At 41.7% G+C, this 20,412-nt stretch overlaps 1 long non-coding RNA gene across 1 annotated transcript in view; it reads left to right on the forward strand.

Moving 5' to 3' along the window:
- The first annotated feature begins 1,154 nt into the window (after window positions 1-1,154).
- Window positions 1,155-20,412, forward strand: part of LOC107320377 (uncharacterized) — a 75,790-nt gene continuing 56,532 nt past the window's right edge. The window contains exons 1-2 of the long non-coding RNA XR_001558232.3: window positions 1,155-1,277; window positions 2,602-2,691. This is a non-coding gene — a long non-coding RNA (uncharacterized LOC107320377). The remainder of the gene's footprint in view (window positions 1,278-2,601; window positions 2,692-20,412) is intronic.

The following is a 20,412-nucleotide window of genomic DNA, read 5'->3' on the forward strand; positions in this document are numbered from 1 at the left end:
GAATAAATTTCCCCAGCCCTTTAATCATGTTTACCGCTCTTCTCTGAATCTCTACAGCGCTGGTGCTTTGCACTGAGCCTCATTCATCTCTGGGCTTTTTTGACGAGCTGTGAAACCTCATATTTGGTGGACTGTTTTTTTTTCCCTCCTTCTAAAAGAGAGGCAATCCAGTGGAGTAGCTAGCACTCTGTGTTAATGGTCTCCTATGACTATAGCTTATTACCCCTCCAAACTACTGGGTGATCTTGGTGGTCAGTCACTTGTTGCAGTGCTTACAGTCACTGTAAACTGAGACAGAAATGGTTTCATATCCTATGAAGTGCTTGGAGATCTGCATGTATGTGCAAACATAAGAGTAGAGGTCTCAGAGGAAAAGAGGACAGCTAGATCTTGAACTGGGGTGCAATTACATTGCTGAACAAGTTCACCTCCCTCTGATTCTTTGTTGTCGACAAGGAACCAGGACATTAACTCTCAATAAACGAAACCATCTGTGCGAAAATTGCTAAGTCGTGGCCTGAACCAATGATTGACCACCTGGTGAAGGGACACAGCCAGCCCTGGGAGCACAGGTGAAAGCAATTCACCAGAAGGAGTGGAATCAGGTTCCACCCTTCCCTAACAGGGAGAAGGAACAGAAAAGTTAGTGGGGAGTAGATCAGCCATGACATTTGTGTCCTGCTAAAGCTTTTGGCCATGTAGATGATGGAGGAGGAATAAAGGCAAGCAGAGGCCTACTCTCGGTCCAAGCCATTCTTTCACTGGCTAAGCTATGCTGTATAGCTTATATTAAGCTTAATATTATATTAAGCTTATGCTATATAGCTATATTTGCTATAGCAAAGCAATCACTTCGGCCTAGATATGAATGAAAGAGATGGGTGCAAGGAGAAGGAGCCGGTAAAAGGTGAAGAAACAAAAGCTGAGACATTCAGAATGAGCAGTGGAGAGGTTCTATTATTTCAGCCATGTTTCTACTGCCATACAGGAATGAACACTGTTGGGAAAGTTATTCAGTACACTGGTTACCTACTGTGAACTTCTTGTGAAGGGAGCTGTGCTTTCCCTCAGTACCTCTGAGCTGAAATAGATCCAGAATTACTGAGCTGAATTATGAGGTCATAGTATGTTCATAGGTGGAGCCTAGGCGCAAGGGGTGGGCAAGGAGCACAGCACGTTCACATGGATGGCAGCCCAAATGTGCCAGTCACACAAGCTATCTGATCTCATCTGAAAGAAGAGAAGCAGATGTCTGACAACAGGCTTTATCTGAAGAGGTGAGGAGTCGCTTACAAAGGGATATGTCTTAGAAAATAGATTCCAAATATTGACTTCTATTTAGCACAAGCCATGTCTCTTTGCCAGCAAGTGCAAAAGCTGCTTAGCTAGAGATCTGAACAACTTGGGGAGAAATCATCACTTGTTTTCCTGTTTAAGCAAAGATGCTTTCTCTTAATGATAACCAAAGCAGGAGGCAGCATCTCTTGGCAAACAAAGTGACATTAAAAGCATTTGCTGGAAATGCTTCTCCTTTGTTCCTGAAAAATGTTCAGGGCATATTGATAAAATAGCAGAGGGTGAAGTTGTGCAGCAGGGGCTCAGCTACGGTAATGTGAAGTTTGGGAAGGGAATGAACAGAGGGATGGTGAAGACCCTCTTGTGAGATCTAGGAGTTTCATCCTCTGGGAAGCTTCTTATATTAAACCTACTAATCATTTGATGCCATCTGGCATCATCCAAAGGCAGAAACTATGCTCTTCCAAATAATGTTTAGAAGATACTTGGATACCTCACTTCTAGCAGGGAAATGATTCACCAGCACTGGATTGAAAAACAAAACAAAACAAAAAAACACTGGGGAAATCATCCCTAGCATACAGATGATTCTGGGAGCAGAGACTGGCAACGTACCTTTGAACACATCGCTTCCCTGCACTCATGGGATAAATGCAGCAGAAATGGCTGCATCCACAGGCTGTTCCCCCACTCACCTCTCCTTAGAGTATGGTAGATCTTAAGATACAAGCCCCAAACCCTGCTGTAATAAAATGTATGGTTTTATCCATGGCAAGTGGAGAACAAACAAAAAACAAAAACCAAATAACAATAAACTGGCATTTTACATACTCCCTGAGAAACTTTAGCTACAGTGGTACACAGGGTATTTGGAGAACTGGAGCAAAATAGCAACAGCAACTAATCTTCCCTAATGTCTGTTACTTTAACTTGCTTCAGTCCATTAAGTCTTACAGGAATTTATAACATCAAACCAACTTGCTTGGCCTACTGTCACCTTACAGTGCTCAGCAGCACAAGGTTTGCTGTTTGCTCCTGAGGTTTACACACAGATGGAGCTCCATGCTCGTTTGCAGAGTTGTGTCACCTGTGTGGTTTAATTAACTCAATCAGCCTCAGGTGGCCACTCACCCTCACCATTGGTCCAGGAGCTACTTTTAGTTGCCAATGTAGATATCTGACACTGTTTAGAGTTGGTAGTTCTGTCCTGGTGAATGGTCTCCTTGTTTGGACCTGCCTCTGCTCACTAAACTGTGAGCAGAATCTGTTCCTGCTTCCAACCTTGGCTTTTCTTCTGGATTTCAGAGGATTGTGCTATGTCTGCAGAGGTGTGTGGTTTAGCACCCCACTTCATCTTCTTGTGGAGTACCTGTGCTTTTCCTTTGTCTGCTGCAGGTAAGTGAACTTATCTTGATGGGAAAATAACAAAAAGAGCATTGTTTTGTTGGCTTTTTCAGCTGCTGATCTAAAAAGGTGTCTGTGCAGTTTGATTTCAGTAATGGAAATCAAGGGGTTTGGAGTAAGTGATTGCGAACAGGAAATGACAGAAAAAGAATCTAGCTTTTTTGCATGTAGAGAAGAAATCTGGGCTGCCTATTTTACTCACTTGTTTTTGCTGTTTCTGACGCTGATGTTTTAAAGTCTGCCTTACAGATGAGCATCTAGAACATGTCTTCTTAGGAAAGAAGTTGAAGTAAAGCATATGGATGAGCATTTAAGTGTATGAAGTAGTTTGTGTTAAAGGTGAAAAGTGGTGAGGTTAGAGATGGATGCATGTGGTATCTAGGAAGGGGGAAGGGTATATCTTACTGTGTTACCAACCTGTCATACTCACTGCTGCCTGATGAGCTCAGCAGAACTCAGAAATGGGGGGGTATAGGAACAGCCAGTGAGAACATTCACAATTACATTAAGTGATGTAAAATTGCAAAAGGGGTACAAACTGTTGTGTATCAGCCAGTTAATGACTGATGGTATTCAGGAGGGAACTTCCTCTGTTGATAGGCTGTTAATTGCATAATGGCATGCTTTCTTCTGCAGCTTCTCATGCTGCTCACAGCTGGAGTTGGGACCCTGTGTTGCATGGCTTGCAGACATGTTCTGGTCTAGCAGTTGTACTGCTTGTTCCTCCATTTTGTGAGGCACCAGCATGGGATGCATTCACAATATGGGGAGTGAGGTGGCAGCTACTTAGTGGCAGGTGAAATTATTTGCATACTGATGCGTTGACAGATGCTTGAATTGTACACAAACACAATATATGAAGCTGTGCACTGAAGGAGTAGCACGCATTTCTAAAATAGAGTATGTCTTGCTGAGGAATTCTCTCACTCCTGCTGCTTGTTCACCCATCTCCAGTCTTAATGAATTCAACAGAGTGTTATAAAATCGTCTTCTAGTTTGAGCTGCAAGTGTTGTATACTTGTTCTTCCACTGGCTGTCCATGGCTGCTTTAGCTACAGGTTGATGCTGTAGGAGATGAGATTGGGGCTGAGGCAGTGAAAATAGTGCTCAGGGCTGTATGAGGCTGCACAAGCCTCATGGTGGTTAACAGAAGCAGGAACTCAAGGAGCAGCTGTGTCAGAGCCAAGGCAAGAAAATCTGATTAGGCTGTGGGACTTCTGAGGCCCTTATTAAAGACAAAGGGGAATGTAAATGAAAAGAGCAGGAGGAATTCCATATGCAGGGATGAAGGAAAAAGCTTCCTTGCGTTTTTCTAGATTAGGAATGATGTGAGAAGAATCTGTTTTGGAGCTTTCTAGAATCTTCCTTGAGACAGAAGTTTGTGCTAAAATGAATATTACTCTAAATTTGTGTTATTTTCTGATGCACCAACAGGTGGTTTGTGTAATGCTCCATCTTGTCTCTGTTTGCACTGTAGTCATATTTCCCAGACACGTCTCAAATAGGTTATGAAGAAGGAAAGTAGAGCTTACCCTGAAAGTGTCACCCCTAATTAATATCCTCCAAGGCAGCTCCCTAATTAGTATGCAGATCTGGTTTCGGTGCAGCTTGTTAATGGGCTCACTCCTCTGAGAATGGTAATTAGGTATGACACTGATGTACTACAGTGTTAGAGGAAGCTGCCACAAGACTAAGTCCTCTGGACAGGTAAATGGCAGAGGCAGCAGTTGCTGTAACAGGAGAGTAGGCCATGCTTGGGCAAATCCATCTGGGGTGAGAGAAGAGTGAAAAGAGGGGGAAATCTGACTCAATTCAAGTAAGAAGCACGATGTGATCAGAGATCTGGGTGGCAAATGAAGTGAGCAAAACCCATTACTAGATTGTCCTAGATTCTTCATGCCTGCATCTACTCATGCTTCTAATCCCTGTGCTGCATCACCTCTTCCTTATCACTTAAGTATTCCGATGTTCTACCAAGCTCTGAAAAATCCTATCAGTTTTGTCCTTAGTACTTCTATAGCTTCCTATTTCTGCTCTTTTCATGACCAAAAAGGTGTTTGATTATATGGTAGTCCTGTGACAGTGATAGGAAGGGACAGACTCATTCTGTAGTAACAAAATCTGGTTTCTAAGGAAATGTTCCTTACCAAACTACTACAGTCTGCCATCTTTAATCTTTTACTGGGACATAACCTAAAATGTTATATGTATAAAACTTAAGAACAATCCTGCACAAGTCCTTTAATGCCTTTCACAGTACTAGACTTCAGAAGAGGAGGCAAATGGAAAAACTCCTTTCTGTTAGACTAATTAGTAGGTCCCTCCCCACACTGAAGTATTACCAAAGGTTTCCTACCCATCTTCCTAAACAAGGCACTGGAGTAAGGTTTCTGAAATGCTGGGGTATTTAATTCTGAATGCTATGTCCTTCTAGATAAACTTGTGTTCGGACCCTAAACAACTGGCTTAATTTTAACATCCCAGGCTGTGCTTAGTGAGGTGTCAAGCACAGCCAAAGTAGTAGCTCTATCATCTGCATACAGCTCTCATCAATAAGCCTTGAAGCAAAAGAGTGCAGAGCAGCTGGGGCTCCAATCCCTCACTGGCACCCCTGAAACAAATAATATTGTGCAGATAAATGCCTGGTCTAAATGCACAAAATTTGTTTTTCTGCCACAGCACTTCTCAAGCTCAGAGCTTGGTAGTCATGAAGACTTCTAATCTCTTATGCTTGATCCCCTCCAGTCCGGGCTCTATTCCCTCGTCTGCCCTGACCATGTCCTTGAACCCTGTGCCAATCCTAAAGGCTCTTCCCAAGCCTCTTGTATGGATTGTAGGAGGAACTTGAAATGCTTTTTTCTTTTCTTTTAAGGGGACCTTTTGTCCCCTTAAAGCATTGTCCCAAGACAATTGGGTGGAAGCGACATTTCAGTTGCCCTCAGATATTTCATAACTTTAAATATTTTATAACAAATTAAATGTTAATTGTGTGCTGTCCAGGGGAGAAAATCATTGTAATATTCAATTAACATTTAATATATTAACCATCAAATATTTAAATTGCTCCTACCCAACAGATGTATTTCCTTGGCATTTTCCAAAAGGATCTGACTTCCTTCCACAGAACTATAGAGAGTATCTTGAAAAGGGAGGTGGGGGTGAGTGGGAGGGAAGATCATGCTTCTGCGCATGTTTTCTTGCTTTGCGAAGCTTTCCAACACAATATAAGAGCTCTGGATACTAGCATGGGGAAAAGCAACAAGCTGATAGTCCCTGCAATATGGCCTTGCTGTTCTGTTATCTTACCCTGACACTACCAGTTATGATGTATTTCAGAAGGTTTTAGGATCTCTTCATTATATAGTTACCTCCTTAAGTCACTTCAGTGCCTCTTCGTTGTGCTGTGCATCAAAATTGGCCTGTGTCCTCAGAGCCCTACACCTCATGGCCCTGCTTATATTTCCTGCTTAGCTTGTTTTTTACAGCTTCTCCCCTTGATCCAGCCCTGGTGATCACTACTTTGAACTTCTTCCTTCACTAAGAGGTCTGTTTTTCTTCCTGATACCCTCATGTGCTTTTAATACTTTTCTATCCTGTCTGTTCATCAAGTTGCTGTCTTATGCCAAAACTAGCAGACCTTTTCTTCATTCCCTATGAAGAAATGGAAACATTCCTTGGTTACAGCAACAAAAATGATGTGTCTGTTGGAGAGAGACAATAAAAATCAGGTCTTGTGAAGTCCGTGTATAACGCAGGTGGCACATTGACTAACAGCAGTATTAGGCTAATTGCATGGAATAATGTGTATACATTAGTAAACAAGACATATATTAACCTTGTGGAAGTGGGTATCCTGAAATAAAAACTGTGGGAACATGCACTGACTTGAAGGTCTGACTTGCTCTGTGCTGATTATGTAAATGATTCTGGTGTCCTGGTATTAATGAACTGAACATTGTGCTTGGGATGCTGTCAGGGATGTCAGAGTGGGAAGCAAGTGGAAGATCCGTCCCACCTGTGACTGTTTCATCTTAGTGGACAATAACATTCATAAATCTTGACCTTAAGCGTCTGGCAGCACAATGGCCCTTTTGTGAGGTGTCAAGTGGTGTTAATTGTTGTGGGGGGGGTTGGGTTGCAGCATCCTCCAAATGTCTGACCCCATCTGAATTCTGCAAGCCAGCTTTGTGTTTCTCAACAAGATTCCAGTTATGGGTATTTCCCACATTCTTTGGAAAAATCTTTCTTATCAGTTTGCGTTTCTTGCTCTGTTACAAAATTGTGGTGCTCTCACATGGTTCCTTGTGTGGCTTGGCAGAGCTGAAATGGGTATTTTGCTCCTTGCTGCACAAGCATCAGTAAGTCAGATGTAGTGGATGTACTCTGGGGGTCTTGTTTCAGAATTGGGGCCCACACCAAAAGCCGAACATGGCAGAGTGTGTGGTGAGAGATGTGAGGATGGAATGCTTCTCTTCAGTAGATAAGGCACTGACACTTCTAGTTAGCTTATCAAAGTAAAAGATCTTGATTGTGGAATAAAGCCAATGGGGAAGAATTTATCCTATTTAGGACAGCTCTTTAATCTAGCAGTAGCAGGTATAAAGAGCTGTGAGAAGTGGAAGCTAGGCAAGCTAGGAGTTAGAAGTAAGGCACAGTAGAGAAATTAGCTGTTGGAGGAGTTCAGTTGAAAAGTGGTGGAGTTCACTGGTACTTCAGCCCAGTATTGGCAGCCTTCAACATGGACTGCATGGTGTGAAACAGATGTTGTTAACTGTGGTTCCTCAGCTGTTGGCTGAGATTCTGTATTGGGTTCTGTAGAAGGTCAGAATTGCCCTGATTCCTCTTAAGGCCTTCATCTGAGTAATTTGAGATTAAAGTCGTGGTTTTGCAGCATGTTTCTGCCTTGGTATGTTATCTTTAGTGCACTGAAGGATCTGAGGTCATGGCACTCCTCTGAGGTTATCTGCTTGTATTCATACTTGCCAGCTTTCTCATCTTGGTCAGATATGCCAGATTACTATAGCCTATATTAGGCACCATTTGGCTATGTTCACATGGCTGTAGCTTCAGGCCTTTGTTCTTGAGTTCTGATGTCCAGCACTATAAGCCTGTGCCCATAGCAGTGCTCCTGCTATGGGGCAGAGAATTCTCTTTCCATACCTTGATCCCATCACAACTGTGAGGCTGGCTGTCCTGCCTCACTGCTATGCCTGCCTTTCCTTCCAGGTGAAAATGAGGTGCTGAGGTGACAGGGGAGAATAGTGCAGCCTCTGGTCTCATTCCAAGACAAGTTTGCAAAATACTGTAGTCGTAAACATGGCTAAGCTGAGGTTAACTCCTATGGTCTCTCCTACTGTTACCTCCACAATAAATTGCCCACATATCTTTCTGATGGCCTTTTTGAAGTAGAACAGATCAATTATTTAGAAATATAGCTATACAGTATTGTAAAATAACAAGCCCTTAGAAACAGCACATTGAGTCTGCAATGATGTTTGCAGAGCACACAGCTAATTGGTGTGAAACTGTTATTTACAAACAGTTTATCTCCTTGCTTATAGATTTCTGAGAGCGAAAGAACAGTGATGGTTGAGGGGATGCTCTTAGCAAAGTGCTGGCTCTCTGAGAAATAAAATGGCAGTGGCATCTTCTCTGCCTTATGCATATTATGAGATGCTTTTGCTGTGAACTTTCTTCTATGTCTGTGCTATGTATTCTGTTTCCTTGAGGGCCAGTGCTTTTGTACACAGTGTGTAAAGAAGCATTAAGGTAGCTCTTAGGAGCTCGAGATTCTTAAAGATTTGGATACATTCAACTTTACTACTTTCATGTCTAACTCCCTTCTCTGGTGAGACCTGCTTGGGACTATCTCTTTTCCCCCTTCTAGGGTGATTAATGAGCAGAGGAGAAAAAGAAGACTGAAAACCACAGTGCTCTCTTCTCTCCTGCTAGGGCTAGGTAGTGGGGAGGAAGATCTGAGATTTAACTGGTGATCATAGAACTGAGGTGCCTGGGACACCATTGGGTTTCCTTGTTAAGATAAGGTGCATACCTTGAGGAAATGCTTATGAGAAGCATTGGCTGTCAGCTTTCTGTATCTCCTAACCAACTTGGGAGAAAGAGTTGTTTTGAGGTAGGGGCTCAGGGAACAGAAAGAGCCTCACTATGAAACAGCTGTGAGGATTCTTATGAATAGCAACATGCACGTACAACTTCCATATCTCTGTGCTGAAAGCAATGCAGAACACTTCCTGATAAATGAGCAGATCTCTGGTTCTTCTAGGAGCCATTGCCAGAATTTGGCTTCATTTAGATGATGGTATTTGGTTGTGGTTTTCTATTCAATCCTTCCTTCAGACTGCACAAAGCAAGTCTGGAGAGTATTTAGTCTGATCTCTAGAGAAGCTTCCAGTTCCCTTTAGTGTTCCTTGCCTCAAGAATAAGGAGCAAAGAAATATCTATCCAGAACATGCAGTGATGGCTTATGTAATGAGAAGATGACTTTTCTTGCTCTAAGGGGGCCCATCTGTAGCAAGAAAGAGGTGCAAATCTGGGGCCCATAGTTCAAGAAAGATGTGGAGTTTTTGGAACAGGACCAGAGCAGGACCATATGCTCTGACCTGCAAGGAAACTGCCCCATCTTTGCTTTGTATTTTAGACCATTTCCTCCACAGGAGAAGAATTGTGCCTTTTTGCTCCTGTGCAGCATCTGGCAAACCGAAGGCACCTGGTGTACTGTCAGTACTTAACAAATTAAATAGTAATAATACAAAGATACCTAGAGAGATTAGAGACTTGGTATAAAAACAAATGAAGATTCAGCTTGGTGGAAATGAAAGCTAATGTGTCTGGCAGCGGTGGAAGCATGGAGAAATACAGCCCTCTATGAATATTTGAAGTGTGTAAACACCAAGTAAAGAAGGAATTAGTTAAAGTGTGTGAGGCAGAGCTAGCAGTGCTAGAAAGAAATCGGAATGAGAAAACCCTTACAGTGAAGTTTGTTGAGCTATTAGGTAGTTTCCAAAAGGAAAGGCTAGAAATTACTTTGCCAGGGATGCAATAAAAATACTATAACACAGACAGAAATTCTGGGACCATTGAAGTTGGTGAGGAAATTTGCTCTGACACCACTGAAGCCAAGATTCCCTCCCCAGATAAACATAAAAGTGAATTGGCAGAAAAATTGACCTGTGATTGAGTGTTTGCTGTTTACAAAGCTGTTTTGATAGTTTCCCACCAATGCAATATATATAAAGGTGGCTTAGGAGAAAATATCGACATAAAAACCCTAGTATGGTATTGTATATAAACGAGACCAGTGTTTTACAGATTCAGGGCAGTGTGTTATTGTACATAATCACTGCTAGTGAACATCTGCAGAGTATGCAAATAATATATGAAGGTATATAATACCAGCACCAGATTCTGTGGGACTTGACAGAGAACAGTGATTTTTCCATCTCTTTTTAGCTTGCAGATCCTATAAAATTGCTTGTGGCTGAGGACCCCTTTATGGTAAACTAAATGTATGAGTTTTTAAGGGAATCATGAATGTATTTAATGGGTTTCCCAGCGAGTAGAATTGGTATGAAAGCCTTTTTCCTGGGTTATATTCAGGCATGATCATCTTACAAACATGCATCATGGATGTATTTTGATGTGGTTCTTTGTGGGTTTTGAATGCGACTTTATACAAGCCAAGGCTTTCTGACAACCAAAAGAGCTCAATATGTAATGACTGCAGACTTATGTACCTGCATTTCTCTACTTAACTCTGGATCCAAGCCTCATTTTAGCATTTACCTGCAGCTGAAGATTTTAATCAAAACAGCAGTTAATCTTGGCTGAAGTATAGTGATCTCAGCTGCTCATCACCAGAAGTTACCACCTTCTGTTAACATAGCTACGTGTGTAATTATTTCTTGGTAAAACTGATAGATGAACTAAATATGGGGTGATAATGCCTCTGTTTGTCAGGAGATCGGAGATGACAAACTGTGGCAGTGAATGAGTAGCTCAGTTTGGTAACTTCTTTCTCCCCGTATGCACTCTACTCCTACATTCGATGTAGGCTTCAAGTTGGAGAAGGTTTCTCTGCCTGCTGAATAAACATCTTTTTTGGGGGCATGTTGCCACCTTCAATGAATTTCTTCTCAAATAAGTGAGAGTAATAGGTAACAGATAGGAAGCTGTAATCAAAAGCTCCTGACCTGAAGAGATCAGAGCAGTATGGTCTGCAGCTACTGAGAGGCAGCGTGACAGCTGGCAACAGAAATAGGATTTTAGTCCTGGAGGCATTTTTGACATCTTAAAATTTCTGTCACCACCTGGGATGAAAAGCCCTAGTTTGTTTATTTAATTTATGAAATTAGATATTTTTAGTTCCATTGCAACATAAATATTTTAAAAAGCATCTGAAGTATTTTCTGAAATATGTATATTTACACTTGGAGGGGTTTTTAGCTAATGCTGAGAGAGTCTCTTTATGCAGTTGATATATTCATGCAGATGCAGTGAAGCTCAGTTCTGTCAGAAAATGGTGATCTGACATAAGACTCAACTGGTTTTAAAGATTTTATCGAAGGGATGTAAAGCTCCTCGCCTGAGACAAGGGACGCCGAGCATGGTTACAAAATGAGAGGATTTGACATGCAAATGCCACACTTGACAGCTCAAAATCAGTGTATTTTGATTTTCCCCTTAATGCTGCATCTATTGTTTTTTTCATGTTGTTCTACTGTCTTGGGAATGATCTGAGAACCTTTACAGGGAAAAAGTCCTAAGAAAACATAAGCTGAATAATCAAGTTCTTAAAAAATAGCTTAATAGGAGGCAATTTTTTTATAATGTGTGCCATGTGAATTTACTGAGGAGAGTGTTAAGTTCATCTGAAGTCTTTGAGCTTGGGTACAAGTAAATCCTAAAGGATGGAGCACAAGTTATTGAACTTGATGGTGTTTGCTTGCATGTGGTGGTGTAAGGCTTCTTTATTATGGATATTTCAGTCTGAAATCTGAGCATTTGTAAGGTAGGAAGCCTATGTTAACAAAGAGACCCAATCTGATGCTGACAGCAGAGCACTGATAAGCAGGGTGTACATGGCAAACTGCTCTAGTGTGCTCCAGTGGAGGCATGGAATGGAGGTGAGGTGTTACCACAAGAGATATAAATTAGTCTTTTGATGTGGAGTTGAAATTTTAAGGTTGAAGTTTTCTGTTGAAAACATGAAACAACGTGGCGGTGGCCAGGGGAAGAGGAGAAATAGGGTTATTGGACTGCATACCGGGTTGCTTTGTAGCTGGAATGCCTGCATGGGGGAATTTCTTGCAGTGAGTGTGATGGCAACTCAGCTATTAGAACAGTTGGATTTCTTAATGATTACAGCTCACGATCATAGAATTCCTCAAGACTTGTCCCAGCGACATATTCTCCCCTTTCCAGAGAAAGGTCAGATAGCTTCTTGGCCTTCTCTCCTAAAAATGACCTTCAAACTAAAGCCCTTAAAGTCTTCCACTGTTATCTTTCCAATAACTCAAAATTACGTCATTCTCACAAATTAACTGAATCTCTGCCCCTGTCCTTGCCCTCGGCTCCTGATGGATTTTATCATTTAATGAAGTTTGATTCATTTTTTTCCCCAAGTTTTATCATTTATTATTAATTTTAAACTTTCTTTTTTGGGTTCAGAGATCGTGAGGCTGCACATTAAGGCCATGCTGTATTTGTAAATGTGGCAAAAAATTTACAAACAAGAGAATGTGCATGTCCCTGTGATACCGAGTTGTTGCATTTAAGGAATTGGGAGACACAAATGGCACTACTAAATTATAGCAGTGTGGATTATGAAGACAGGGTATTAACTCTTAGTTGGGAATGGAAAGTGTTTTCCTTTGAGCTAGTAATTACTGCTGTTCTGGGTTTAACTACAATGCAAACATGAACTGGACGCAGAACCCCATTAAGTGAAGCATTGTGCAAATTGCACAAAGGGAGAAGGAGAAGTCTGCTGATGTGTTTTACTCTTAGGAAGTGCTGATGAATTGCAATCATAGAGACTAATTAAAGCATCTGGATGGATAGATAAAATGGACATAAAACAGATTTAATTGACGGAGAGCAGGGGAAGGTTTGACAGTTAATTAATGTTTTTAATCAGCTGTGGATTTACAGGAGGAAAGGGGAAGGAGGAAGCTGATGGGGCTTCAGCTCTTGCTTGGAGCATCACCTTAGGTATGGGAGTGCCTGGGGGTCATGTGTATCTATCTGAACATTCCAGATACCTATCCTCTCCTTTCATTCCAGATACCTATCCTCTCCTTTCAGCCTCATTGTGGATGCTTTTGGCCTCAAAAAAAAAAGTTGTTTTATGTACAGATTTTTGTCTACTTTTCATTTGTTGACCCTTCATACTCCTGTAAGGGATGTACAGGTATCTCTAGAGAACTCCCATGTGAAGATCTTTGCAGTGTGAATCTGACAAATAGATCAAGGCCCTAGAGATCTGCAGACCACAGGTTGGAAACCTGTCATCTTGTATGTGATGTGGAAGTTCTAAAGATGTGTCCCTCGACTGAGATCTGTTAAAGTGAAAAATATAGCAAATAAAAGCATGTGTGGCCTCTAGGTTTACAAGGAAGTTATTAATACTTGGTACCACTGTGAATGAGGAGCTCTGTCCTTTCTGTGATCTTGTCACACGTGACAGTCTTTCCAGTGTCTGAGCGAAGGGGGAGCCATTACAGACAGCATTAATACAAGAGCATGTAATTTTTTGTTACTAGAACTCAAACGGGTCTTACCTTATGCTAACATGTGTATACCTTGAAACAAGCACTTGAGAATATTTCCCATTGCTCTTATTTAAAAAATAATTTTAAGTGGGGAAAAAGTCAGTAGTAATTATGAAGAACAAACATATCAAATAGCAACGAATAGGGCAATTATATGCACAACTTCAAGTTCCAGTCCTGTACTGGCCCTAATTTGCCTTTCTTTCGTGAGATTCAACATTAACTTTGTGCTAAGGGTATGGAGGTAGAAGGATTCTTTCTGTTCCAGCCTACTGTAACCTGCTCCTTCAGGGATTCTCTGTGTTTTGTAGATAGTAGAAATGCTTGGGCTGGTAATAATCACATTTTTCTCTGGACCGTAAAAGAGTGTGTGTTTGTGACATAAGCTCTACAGTTTTGGGGACTTGTTGTAACAACTGGACAACAATGCTATGCTGTGCCAAGATGGTGCGTCAGATCAATTGAAAGTCGCTAAGGGAAGTCTATGCATTCTGTACAGACAGTGAGGGTAAACAGGACCTTAGATGCTTGTAGTCTTTCCCACAACAATCTTCTAAGGGAAGAGCTATATGTAGGTGGCATTAAAAATAATCATCTAGACCAATAACCCCATCAGTTTTGCTGCTGATTTCTGCATCTTTATATAGATTTGATGTTGTGCCTACTTTCACTGAAGCTTCTTTGCATGTTTGGGATTGAATCACTGATTCCAGTGCCTTGCCTTGTGTAATTGGGCACTGCTCAAAGGTGATATAAAAGATCCTGTATGTTCCCTGGCAGCAACTTAGTGTAACTTACAAGACTGTACAGTCAGGAAATAAATGATGCAGGAGCAAAGGCAGCTCAGTGAAAGGTGCAAGACAAAATGAGAGTGGGAGGTTTTTTATCTTAATTCTGCTTGGTAGTTGCTTTTCTATCTACTCAGTTCTATTGGTCTGTAAATTACAACTACTTATCAACCAGAGGTAAAATGCAATATCATTTCAGTCACTTTGAGTTTGACCCAAAGTGTTTATATCCATGGGAAAAAATGAATGATTGCCATTTATTTATTTATTTTTACAAAAATGATAGGCCATTGTGCAAGAGAAATAAGCCTCAGCTGACATTCACAGCTGTTCTTTTATGTGGGAGGCAAGTGAAGTGAAAGCAGAATGGCATGCGTGTTGCTGCTGGACACTATTTTGGAATCTACAGTTAATCTGCTCAAGGGGGAAAAACACAGGGAGAATGCACTGCTTAGCAATAAAATACATCAATATACCCAACATCACCACATCAATGAACAGTGATTAAATTTATAGCTCTGGCTTCACACTTCCCCTGCTTGCAAGCCCCTGGGGTAGCCTCAGACTCCTCTGCTTCCAGTCCAAACTGGTACAGCCTTGGTGCTTCTGTCATCCAAAAAGTAAAATATTGCTTTGTTGCAACAGAGCTCTTGCATGTCTAAATGAAATATAGAAACATCCCTAATCTTTTTAGGGAAGGTTCAATTGGGAAGAGTCTCCAATCACTGTGATAATCTAATTACACCTAATAAAAGGATGGAAGTGGTTACAATGAATAGATACTATAATCAGTGAAGTCATTATGGCCTCCAGTATGTAGCTGGGTACTCAAAATCAGGTTACTTAAGGAAGAGAAAATTAGTCTAACCTAAGATTTCTCAGGGAGGTGCATGTGTAAACACTGCGGGTGAAAATCATTTGGACTCTAGTGGAATTTTTCAGAAAAATGAAGGAGATGAGGGTAAATTACCTGTAGACTGGGAATGGGATGACAAATCTGCTCTGTGAAGAGAGAGCTCTAGGACTCCTAGCATAAGAAGTCAAGCAGAGGGGGCAGGAAACCAGCATGACTGAGTAAGGTTGGGCTGACAGAAAAGGAAGAAATGTACAGGCAGTGGAAGAAGGGATGAGTGGCCTGGGAAGAATACAGAAATGCTATCTGGATGTGCAGGGATGGGATCAGGAAAGCCAGTGCACAGAACTTGTTGAGGGATGTGAAAAGACATGTAGGGATTCTACAGGTACTTTGATCAGAATAGATGTGACAAGGAGAGTGTAAACCCTCTAAATGACAAGAACTGGCTTCAACAGACAGGGAGAAGGCAACAAATCGACAAGTTCTTTGCCTCAGTCTTCACTGCTAGTCAGGTTTCCCACATCTCTTATGTCCCTGAATGTGAATGATGATCTTTAGGTGAGGACAGTGGGAACAAAATCCCTCCTAGTGTAAGAGCAGAGGAAGTCCATGACTGCCTCATGAAACTGAACATGAGTTGACTGGTGTAGCTTCCAAGCCGATCTCCATCTTACTTGAAAAGTCATGGCTGTCAGGCAAAGTCCCTGGTGACTGGATAAAGGGAAAGAACTCTTATTTTTAAGAACAGGAGGAGGGAATACTTAGGAAACCAGATGATAGTGAGCTTTACATCTGAACTTGGGAAGATTATGGAGCAGGTCATCCTGGAATTGATGCTAGGGTGCATGCAAGAGGAAGAGGTGATCTGAGCTAATCCACATGGCTTCACTAAAGGCGGATTGTGCCTGACCAAGCTGGTGGCTTCCTATTTTCTTTACTCTCTTCTCCAGCCTTCTGAGTATCTTTATGATTCTCCTCTAGACCCACTCCAACAGGTCCACATGCTTCCTGTGTTGGGGGCCTGAATCTGGGCCACCACTCTTTTGATACAGCCCAGGAGTTTAAGACTAGGTTGGATGGGACCCTGGGCAGCCTGGTGTAGTTCCGTCTGTGACCATTTATTTATCCACCGAGTAGTGCAGTCCAATTTAGAGATGAGGAAGGGGTTCAGGATCATGTAGACAATATCAGTTACTCCTTCCTTTGTCCATTGCTGCTGTTGCTTCTTCATAGAAGGCCACTGGATTGCTCAGGGATAATCTGCCCTTGTTGAAGCTGTGCTGGCTGTCTTGGATCACCTCCTTATCTTGCATGTGCTTTAACATCAGTGCTTCAGCCCCCTGAGCAACTTTATGATCTTTCTCTGGAATCACTCCAACAGGCTTACGTCCTTTTTGTGCTGAGGGCACCAGACTTGATTGTGTTGCTTCAGGTGGGGCCTCACAGGAGCAGAGAAGGGACAATCACTTCCCTCACCCTGATTAATGGTCATCCTTCTTTTGATGCAGCCCAAGATACTGCCGGCCTTCTGGGTTTCAAGACCACACTGTTGGCTCATGTCAAGCTTTTAAGTCACCAGGACTCCAAGTCCTTTTCTGCAGAGCTGCTTTCCAAGAATTCCCAGTCTGTACATGTTATCTGGAATTGTCCTGATTCAAGAGCTCTTGCACTTGGCCGTGTTGAATCTCTGTAGGTGGTTCTGAAGGAGTTCTACTCTGTTGGTGTCTACTATTACAACAGCGCTTCCTTTGTGGTCTCTGGGTCAGAACTATTTCAAATGATCTCAGAGTATCATAAAAGATGGTGGAGGAGTCCCTAAATTTAGGACGTTTTAAGATCTCTTAAATCATAATGAAGAATGAGCTCCATATGTTCTAACACAACTTATCAGTCTTTTGATTAAAGATGATAGTATGGATTACACAAACTGATTACAGCTGACTCTATCTAGATAAACTTTTGTCAAGCGTCCAGCACTGTAGGATCTAAGCAAGGAAAGATCTAGACTAGAAAGTCATGTGTTACTTTAAAATTAAATAAGTCAAAATAGGTGTCGTGTGAGGCGGTGGCAAATTTTCTGCTTGAAGGAGTGAAGGGCTTCTTATTTTACTAAACATTTGTACTGGATTTTCAGCATACAGAGCGATCATAAGCGAGAGATACAAGCACAAATCAAACAAAGTGAGAGCATACAACAGAAAGCAAAGCAAATCAACGCATTACAGGATTTTCCAAAGCACAAATGATTTTTCAGTAAAAAGCACGTCTTGCACTGTATGAGATAAAGAAACATTTAGCATAAACATGCACCACTGAAACTGATACTAGGAAGAGATAGTGGAACAGGCTGACTAGATTTTTTTTTTCCAGGCTTTTTTTTATTTTGATTTTTTAAAGTTTTTTTTTGCTCCTGGAATTTTTCCAGTTATTTGTTAGTTTGCTGTTTCCAAATTTTGGTTGAGTGGGATCTATCAAGTTTCTTGATACTTCTGAGCCAGGATATGAGCTGGTAATCTTCCAGTTGGTCTCAGAGGTCTGTGGGGGGAGTGACTGAAGCCCCTTTCCCTCCTTGTCCTGTCTGTACCATTGGAAGTGCACTCCTTAGCACTGATTGCTTGTCTTCCAGTGTCTGATAGTCATTCACCAGACTGTGCATCAGTGGGTTTGAAGACTACCAGGCCTTAGGAAAATGGACTTGAGAACAGCATGTTCATCACAGAGTACTGTATATATGACAAGCTGTATCCAACACATGTGACTTTACTACCCTGGTCTGTCCTTCCTGCTCCTTTGCTGAAGATGACTGAAGTTGGCAGAATGTGACATACGCCCGTGCTCCACTGGCTGCAGATTTCAGCTGATGTATTAGTACAAACCCACCCTTCATTGGTAGTTTATGCTAATATGTCAGCCTGAGCTCAAGTGTTCAAGGTGTGAGCGCACATTTCTTCTGCTGTACCTGCTGCTGGGGCAGTAACTTCTGGCAGAGGGACAGGACAGACAGCTGGGGAGAGGTAACATCCTAAATCACTTCATCTAGGCTCTCTGGAGCTCATCTGTCAAATACCTTTTTGCACTCAGAATGGGTGTAAATTCATTCTGTTTTGCCTGAACCATCAGTCACACTGTGGAGGACAGCTTGGGACAAGGACATGATGCTTCAATGTGGAGAAAGCGTGTTTCCATGTTGCGTGTCTCTTCTTTTAGTGTTTTTCCCACTCACAAGTATGTAGCACTGAGGACTGGTGATTCAGCATCCCTACTCGCTGGGGAGAGGAGGCTGAGATGGAAAGTCAAGCCTTGCTCCATAGGTGTCCCTGCTGTTTCACTTGCTGGTGTGCTTCCTGCCATGGCTTGCCGTGGTCCTAGGAATGTAGCATTGGGTATTCCTTCTTGGATTTTTCTCAAGTACACTTACAGACTGTGAGGGAGAGTGCTAGCTATATATGCCTTTTACTTGTGTAATCCTTAGAAAACATGAGGAATTCAATGTGCTCTGCAGGCACTTGTTATTCAGCCTTGTGGCTGAGCTGTCTCTGGATGTCAGGGATCACTATCCCATTACCTCTTGTACCATCAGTGACTTATGGGAAATAGAAGTCCTGTGTTCAGACCTGGCTGGTAAGACAGCTTCCATCGTCTTCAGTTTTCAGTGTTTTCTTGATGGCATCTCAAACCAACTTGTGCTGTAGCTTCCTAGATAGAATGGAGCATGAATTTATCTCTGCAATTTCCATATCATGTTTATTCAGAATAAGTTGTTTTTGCTTCTCTCAGCCCTGCGGGTTTAACCTGTCTTATGAAATTCAAATATCTCCCTCTTGCTTTCTCTCTTGTAATGCATCTTTCTCTTGCTCCTGGCTCTTTGTTGGCTTTATGGGCTGTGCTAAGCTTGCAGGAGATACCAGGGGGTTGGAATGGAGACACTCTGCCCTAGCCAGCCCAGAGCCAGTTCTGACCTCTTCATATGGACCACATCCTGTTGTATTGCACAGAATTTGAGTGTGAACGTGACTAAACTGAATGCTTGTTATTATGAAACTTTTTTTCCCATTTCTGCTCCAAGGAATAATATATCAGTGGGCCAAAGATCTAATACAAAGCGTATTAAGAAGATATGAATTTCTCCATCAGCTCAGCAATTTTCAGAGCCTTACTAAAGGAAGCTTCCTATTTTAGGGAATATTTTATCTCTCTACTAATGCCTAATGTGTTGAACTGTTATACAGGGCTTTGCTATCAAAAAATAAGATGATAATGGCAATTCTTGCCTGTGTATCCAATGATTCTTTGTGCTACTTATAGCTTCTTTCATTCAAGGATCTCAAAGCTCTTTATGTCTTAGCTCTTCAAAGGACCCTATTTGCTTAGACACCCAAATCCCACTGAACTGAGTGCTTAGCTCATAGAAGATGCTTTAAATTTTTTAATATTTCTTAAATTCTAATTTTTGCCTATTAACAAATAGGTCAAAATTACAGTATTCCCCCTTGTAATAACACGTGAGGAAACAAAGTTCCTGATGATCTATGAGGGCAAAAATCCTGGATTTGTTTTTCTCCATGTTGCTTTATGATGCATCCCATGTTAGAGCATCCAGGGGAGGTTTAGGTTAGGTATCAGGAAGAACTTCTTTGTAAAGGGTTGTTAAGCACTGGAATAGGCTCCGTAGGGAAGTGGTTGAATCATCATCCCTGAATGTGTTAAAAAACCATTTGGATGTGGTGCTCAGGGACATGATTTAGTTGTTGATTGTTGGAGTTAGGGTAGTATGGTTAGGCTGAGGTTGGACTCTATCTTTAAGGTCTTTTCCAACCTGAGTAATTCTGTGATTCTATGAAGTGTCTAGTGGGAAGCAAAGCAATACATACACCCACACAACAGCTTTTTCATCATCTCCCAAGCACTTGTGCATTGTGGGAGAGGAAGGCCAGCCAAGGAAGATGGTCCAGTAGGCAGAACAGTGGCCTCAAGCCCTCTGGAAGGTAAAATGTACACATTTAATTAAGTTGTGATTAAGTTTGCCTTGTTTCTTAAATAACCTTTCCCTTTCCTTTTGGCTGCTATTGGGGTATTTTTATTATTTTTTATTTTTTTATTTTTCTTTTCCTCCTGGAAATACCAGTTTCCACTCATGCTGTGAGATGAAGAACACCTGTTCATAGTGGCAGACTTGCCATCTCTTGCTCAGCTCCTACTGGAGGTGTGGTTTGAACATGCAGCCTGTGCAGGTGTTTTAAAAAGCAGTACGATTCAGAAAATGGATAGATGCTTTAAT

This window comes from Coturnix japonica, chromosome 1 (genome assembly GCF_054131305.1).
Source record: "Coturnix japonica strain WE chromosome 1, WE-NBRP24, whole genome shotgun sequence".
Taxonomy (NCBI): domain Eukaryota; kingdom Metazoa; phylum Chordata; class Aves; order Galliformes; family Phasianidae; genus Coturnix; species Coturnix japonica.